Source organism: Pelophylax lessonae (assembly GCF_965119305.1).
Source record: "Pelophylax lessonae genome assembly, chromosome: 8".
Classification (NCBI taxonomy): Eukaryota; Metazoa; Chordata; class Amphibia; order Anura; family Ranidae; genus Pelophylax; species Pelophylax lessonae.
The window spans coordinates 41,618,914-41,626,890 of NC_138775.1; positions in this window are offsets into that span (position 1 = coordinate 41,618,914).

Below are 7,977 nucleotides of genomic sequence, written 5' to 3' on the forward strand. Positions count from 1 at the left end.
CAAAAAGCGTATAATAATTGGTTTGCGTAAAAGTTATAGTGTTTACAAACTACGGGATAGATATATGGTCTTTTTATTTTTTTACATTTCTTTTTAGTAATGGTGGCGATCAGCGATTTATATCGGGGCTGCGACATTGTGGCAGACAGATCGGACCCCTAACTGACATTTTTGACACTTTTTTGGGGACCAGTGACATTACTACAGTAATCAGTGCTAAATAATATGCACTGTTACTGTAATAATGACACTGGAAGGGAAGGGGTTAACACTGAGGGTGTTCTAGGGGTTAAATGTGTTCCCTATTGTGCTTACTAACTGTGTGGGGGGATGGGTTGGACAGAGGAAGAGAGAGAGATCGGTGATTCAGCTTACCTGAATCACACGATCTCTGTGTGCCTCTCTGACAGAAGACATGTCTGCTTTGTTTACAAAGGCAGGCGGCTCTCCTGTCACTGTAGCTGAAGATCGCTGGAGGCCGGCGGCGATTGAGCCCACTCCTCCCACGGTCTGCCTCCCTCTGTGTCTAATCGTGCCAAGTCCCACCTGAAGTCGCACTGAAATGCGGCTTTGAAATTGTGTGATTTCAAAGCCGTGTTCAATGTGAAAGAAAGTTTAACGTGGTTCTAAGGGCAGAAGTTTTTTTTTTTTATCTTAATGCATTCTAAGTATTAACATAAAAAACCTTCTGTGAGCAGCAGCCCCCCTAATACTTACCCGAGTCCCATCTAGATCCAGTGATGTTGCACAACAGACTTAACTGTAAGGGACTCTCCCTCCTCATTGGCTAAGACAGCAGTGGTGTGCAATTGGCTCCCACTGCTGTAAATCAAAGTCAAGGAGCCAATGAGGAGAGAGGGGGGGCAGGGCCGAGCTGCAGCTCTGTGTCTGAATAGACACACAGAGCAGCAGCTCGGCTTGGGTGCCCCTATAGCATGCTGCTTGCTATGGGGGCACTCAGGAGGGAGGGGCCAGGAGCGCCGGCGAGGGACCTGAGAAGAAGAGGATCAGGGCTGCTCTGTGCAAAACCACCTGCACAGAGCAGGTAAGTATAACATAAAAAAATAGAGCTTTAACAATAAGGCTTCTTTCACATTTGTGCGACTTGGGACTGAAAAGTTGCATGACAAGTCGAACTCTATGATTTCTAATCAGTACCATTCATATCTGAATTTAAAGTAGTCCATGCACTACTTTGGTCTGACTGATGCATTTTGAGGTCCATAGACCTCAAGATTAGGCAGGCATTGCTTCAAGTCCATTCAAAATCGCGACAAAATTGCAAGTGTAAAAGGGGCCTAAGGCTGGGTTCACAATTGTGCGATCACAGACATCTCATGTGATTCGCACTGCATTGCTGTGCAGGTCACATGGGATGGCTATGCAATGCAAATTCAGCCATACAAACTGCATGGCTGAAATCGCATCACATCGTATTCGCACCAAATGGTGCAGGACCCTTTTCTTGGTCCGCACTGGAATTGGATCGCATGGGTGATCACACCTATGTGATCCGATTCCTGCACCATTTGACAGTTAGCACTGCGATCTGCGAACCGATCAGAGGATGTCATTAACTTTTTACATTGACACTCACGCAGGGGTTCGCAGATGTCAGTGTGAACCTCTGGCGATTCAGGTGCGATGCGGGAATCCTCACAGGAATCACGCTGGTTCCCGCATCGCACAAGTCAGGGCCATCTTACCGAATGGGCACGCTGGGCAGTTGTTCCGGGGCCCCACATGCCCAGCAACCCAGCCCTAGCCAAGCATTAGTCCCGATTCCTGTGTGCATCCCGCCTCTAAACTTAGCAGGTGGCAAGCACCTATCGGCCCTGCACTGCGGTCAGGCCACTTGGGCCATGGAGGGGGAGCCCACAACTGCAGGAATGTCTGTCAGCCTCCACGGGAACAGGCATACACAGGACAGTGGAGTCTGACTCCCGTCTGTGCGTGTGTTCACCGGACCCGGCCACTGAACTTGGAAGCTGTCATTAGCCTGGCACTGCTGTACCAATAAATATCGCCTTATCCATAATTTGCATTTTTATTCTCGTGGGTGATTGTGTAGGCTGGGCCTCAGTGCACTGCATTGCCCGGGCCCTTTAATGCTCTTAAAGCGGAATTCTGGGCACAAAAACAAAATTTCAATAAACATACCCCCGGGACAGTCAGGGCTAGTACATTCCACAATGACTAGCCTCTGATCTGTCCCGGTTCGCACTTACCTGCAAGAAGAAATACTCACTTTTAAAATTTCTTCTCCAGCGTTGCCATCTCTGTTGTGGGCAGCTGAAGCCGGCGCGATCCTCTTCTGCGTCCTCTTCCGCGTCTTCTTCTCCCAGAATGCGCCTTCACCGGCTCCTCTCGTCACTTCCGGTGCGGCGCCGCATTCCTCCACAGCTTCTGGGCATGCCCAGAAGCTGTTTAGCAGGGAATGCGGCGTCGCCCCGGACAGGGCCAGATTAACGTAGGGGCTATTGGAGCTGCAGCTCCAGGCCCCTACCTTTATATAGGCCCTAGGTTGGCCATATTCACTGTTACCGCTCTTCTGTCACTTGTAAACACAGAAGTCTGGCTTCTATGCTCGCTTCCCCAGGCAGCTCCCTCAGAACCTCCCCACACAGCACGAAGGCCGGACAAGGAGGGACAGTTGCCGATGCATGGATGTGTTTATGGGCTTCAGAGACAGCATCCCATGTGGAATTAGGCATGAATGGCTGCACCCTTCCTCCTCTGGGTGCATGCCAAGGCACGGCCCTTAAGGCCCTTCAAAATCCTCAGCACCAAGCCCATGATGCTCTTAATCCGGCCCTGGCCCCGGAAGTGACGAGCGGGGCCGGTGCCGTCGCATTGATTCCTGGGAGCGATGACGTTCAGCTCCCAGGAATCATTGCAAGCCGGAAGAGACGGCGCGGGCCGAGGCCGCAGAGGGAGGAAGTGGAGGATAGGTGAGTATTTCTTTCTACAATTACAAGGTAAGTAAAAAAAAAAAAAAAAAAAAAAAAAAAAAAACCTAACTATCCAATTCCTTTTCAGGTGAAGGAGACCAAGCGGATGGGCACAAAAAAAAGGTTGATTTTGTGCCCGGAACTCCTCTTTAAGATGGCACTGGCACAAGTGTGAACCGAGTCTAAAACCTGGAAGCTGATTGGTTTCTATGCAGAGCTGCACCAGAATTTTGCACTCTCCAGGTTTAGTAAATCATCCCCTTTATGTCTCCAGGTAATGAAGCACTAGAAATCCCAGCATGGCCAAAGCAAACTTTTCTCATGTCTTTCCTGTACATCACAAGCAACTCATCATGTACAGACAAGCCTAGTTAGTAATATTATCGTTAATTCTTGCCTGTAGAGATATCTCAAGAAAAGCGATGTCAATCATACAAAGTTTATGTAAGGAAAACTAAAAAAAAAAAAAAAAACCCGACTTGTCAATTGTTTAAGTTTCATGAACCTGTCATCATCCCTTCATCCCACTATCTCTCTCAATACCTGACATGTTTTTGTTAACAGCCGTGATTGGGACTCTGAACTCTTGTAATTGTGTGCATTAAACTTGCCATTTACGAATCAGTTTAGGCTATTACCGTAGTTTATTCTGTATTACAAATATAAAAAAAAAAATTGCATCATTTTTTTTTTTTTTTCATACGAGAATTGCAAGTGACATGCTGTCAAGTCTATACTTGTAAAGTCAGAGACATATAAATAATACTTTGAAAGCTGTCACTTTCAGTCCTCTAGTAAACATTACAGCGGGATTTTCTTCTTGCTGCGGTTTTGTTTGCTTTCTCGCAATGCAAGGATAGAACTGCTAGGATGGGAGTTGTTGCCGCCTTGCGCATTTCTTTTTCTTTTCCCCAAGTCTGACTTCGTTAGTTTTTTTTTTTGGGAGTATTGGAGAGCCTGCAGGCTCAGCAGTGTATCGTGGTCTTATTATGTGCACCTGGCAAGCGCAGCTGACTGTTTACTGTTGACTATTGCTATTAACGTCAATTTTGGGAAGTTCTGCGCAGCGGCTGGGAAAGCCAAGTTTGTTTGTTTCAGGAGATAAAGATCAACCAGCACTTGTTTACTAGAAAATAACAAATAGAGTAAATGCATTTTTGTAGGTTTGGAAGCACGAATTTAGCGTGAGTAAAAATATATTCAGGTTATTTTATTTAGCTGGAATAGATGAGGTTTTGGATGTTTCTAAAATAAAAAACTAAATAAATAAAAACATATAAATTACATTTCTGCAATAAATGCAGGCTTCCCTATGTTTTTACCTTTTAAAAAAATGCTGCAAGTACAGAAAAATACCAAATGATCCTGCCAGAAATCCAGCGAGTTCCCCATGTCCTGTTGTTAAAAGAGAATTTTTTTTTTTAAATCATACTTACCTAGATGGCTGCCGCATCGGTCTGATGCTGCATCTGTCCACTGCAGGCTCTAGGACTAAGAACTGAGCGATCAAACACTGCTGATCCCTTGGTTCCCAGTGCTCCATGAACAGAGAGTCAGTGACTGTCGGTCTCCAGTTCTCTGATCTCCCCCCACCTCCCTCTCTAGACTACTGAGAACTGAGCGATGTAACACCGCCAATCGCTTGGTTTCCAGTGCTCCATGAGCAGAGAGCTAGGGACTGTCAGTCACCAGATCTCTGACCTGCCCCCCCCCCCCAAGACTGAGAACTGAGCAATCAAACACTGCTGATCCCTTGGTTCCCAGTGCTCCATGAACAGAGAGGTTGTGACTGTCATGCTCCAGTTCTCTGATCTGCCCCCACCCCCTCTAAGACTGAGAACTTGACGATCTAACACCGCCGATTGCTTGGTTTCCAGTGCTCCATAAGCAGAGAGCGGGGGACTGTCAGTCACCAGCTCTCTGACCTGCCCCCCCCCCCCCCAAGACTACTGAGAACTGAGCGATCTAACACCGCAGATCGCTTGGTTTCCAGTGATCTATGAGCAGAGAGCTGGGGGGGACTGTCAGTCACCAGCTCTCTGACCTGACCCCCCCCTCCCCAAGACTGAGAACTGAGCGATCAAACACTGCTGATCCCTTGGTTCCCAGTGCTCCATGAACAGAGAGTCAGTGACTGTCAGTCTCCAGTTCTCTGATCTTCCTCCATCCCCTCTAAGACTGAGAACTTGACGATCTAACACAGCCGATTGCTTGGTTTCCAGTGCTCCATGAGCAGAGAGCGGGGGACTGTCAGTCACCAGCTCTCTGACCTGACCCCCCCCCCCCCAAGACTACTGAGAACTGAGCGATCTAACACCGCCGATCGCTTGGTTTCCAGTGCTCTATGAGCAGAGAGCTGGGGGGGACTGTCAGTCACCAGCTCTCTGACCTGACCCCCCCCCCAAGACTGAGAACTGAGCGATCAAACACTGCTGATCCCTTGGTTCCCAGTGCTCCATGAACAGAGAGTCAGTGACTGTCAGTCTCCAGTTCTCTGATCTTCCCCCACCCCCTCTAAGACTGAGAACTGAGCGATGTAACACCGGCAATCGCTTGGTTTCCAGTGCTCCATGAGCAGAGAGCTAGGGACTGTCAGTCACCAGATCTCTGACCTGCCCCCCCCCCCCCAAGACTGAGAACTGAGCAATCTAACAATGCTGATCCCTTGGTTCCCAGTGCTCCATGAACAGAGTGCAGGTGACTGTCAGTCTCCAGCTCACTGATCTGCCCTCACCCCAACCCCTCTGAGACTGAGAACTGAGCGATCTAACACCGCCAATCACTTGGCTCTAAGTGCTCCATGAGCAGAGACTGGGGACTGCCAGTCACCAGCTCTCTGATCTGCCCCCCCCCCCCCAAAACTGAGAACTGAGCGATCCAACACCGCCGATCGCTTGGTTCCCAGTGCTTCATGAGCAGAGAGCTGGAGACTGTCAGTTGCGTTTTCCAGGTGTGTTTTGCGTGTTTTCACACGCATTTTTTTGGGAGGTGTCTGTTGTCATGCAAGGGAAACTAGAAAAATTCAGCATAAACACATGCATCCATCAGAGATGCAAGCAGTGCATTTATGATGAGTTTCCATTGAAGTGTATGGAAGCATAAACACAAAATGCTGCAGAGAAAAATCTCCCTGACCCTTTCCAAAAAAATACACCATTGGAAAATGCAGAGAATGTGACCCATAGGAACCCATGGTAAATGGACTGTTGTGCGCTTCTGCAAAAATGAAAAGGCACTGAAAAACGCAACCTAGTCTTACATGCTCTTGCAGGGCTGTTGCGGTATAGCACCATTCTGTTTAGGTGGGCAGTCGGGGTGCACATGTGAACGAGCCCTAGGGGAATTTCTATACGCTGTAAGAAGTATGTCACCAGCCCACCAAGGATCTCCAGAATGGGTCCAAAGCTTTAGGGTCAGCTCACACCATCTACGGTGACAGATGTTTTACTGCATTGTAAAAAGTCTGTTACCGCAGGGACACATGGGGAACAATGGTTTCCTAAGTGTCCCATTCACATTGCAATGCAGCATGCTGCGAAAAAAATGCAATCATGCTGCATTTTATTGCAGCGCACTGGCCTGAACCACACTGCAATGTTAGGCGGCATAGTGCATCGCACTGCCCGAAATTGCAGCAAAGGAAGTGTATGTTTTGTACACTTTAAATAAAGCTAGTACAAAACAAGAGGGAGAGTGCGGTGCGGTGCACTGAATCAGGCACCACACTGCCCCCTAGCCAGCCGTCAATGCAGTGTGAATTCAGCCTTATTCAGCTATAAACAGGGGCAGACCGGCAACTTTTGGCCCAGGGGGCAAGTAAAAGCCAGAGGCCCATGATGCAGTGACTTGGCCCCCCTCCCACTTCCCCCCCTCCCACTCCTACTCTGCCAATCCTCCTCCTGACCCCCATTCCAAACTGAAGCCCTGCTCCAGATACTCTCTACTTACTGGCTGAATCCGGGTTCCCAACCTGGCCAGCAGGGGGAGGTTGGAGGGGGCTGGGACAGCTCGGTTGGGGCTGGCCGGGGCAGAAGAGTCTCCAGTGGGGCATGGAACTGGCCTCTGCTCAGACACAGTTTACACCAGGTGTCTTCAAACTATGGTCCTCCAGTTGTTCGTGAACTACAATTCCTAGTATGCCGAATCCTGTCTGTGAATGTCAGAGTTTTACAATGCCTCATGGGATGTGTAGTTCTGCAACAGCTGGAGGGCCGTAGTTTGAGGATCCCTAGCTTACACCATCCATGCTGGGGAGGGCTGCGATTTTTCCTTGTCTTTAACCTGCACTTGGTAGGTCAGCAGCAGGGACTTTTTACTTCTCTTCACCAGGAATCCTTTAGGCATGTCTGTGGCAGAAGTGGTGCAGCCTTTTTTACGGGGCACCAGAGTGGCCCAGGGGGCAATTGCCCCCCTTCTCCCTTGCCCAGTCAACCCCTGGTGACATTTCAGAGCCTTGCAGGACCCCTTCATGAGACATGTAACACATCATCCCTAATGATCTGGCCACATAGGATTGTTATTTCTACTTAAAATACATTTTTAGGGTTCATACACACTGTGCTTTAAAAAAACTCCAGTTCCCCTGGCAAGAAATAACGCTCATATAGAGCATTTTTTACAAGTGTTTAGGCGCTTTTTTTTTTTTTTTTGCTGCCAAATTACTCCTCCCAAAAACGCAATCCAGAAGGTTTTTTATTCTGCCTCTAAACGCTGAGCTTAAAAATGATGCCTCTAATCGTCCTAATGTCCATGCTACAAAAACAAAATAAAAATGGAAGGCGCATGCACCCAGTGCATTGCCATAAAACATTTATTCAATAGTTTGGACAATAAAAAATGGGTTCTCACAAAAAGTGGTAAAAGGAACAAGCCACAAAACTACACACAAGGCTGGACAGTGGGGACCCACATTTGTGGCATTCACATTGGGGGGTAAATAGATCAGCTTCTGTGCTCTGTGTGGTCAGTTTAGAACAAGGAAGAAAGATAAAGTCCTAATGTTCATGGACAGGAATACATGGATGGT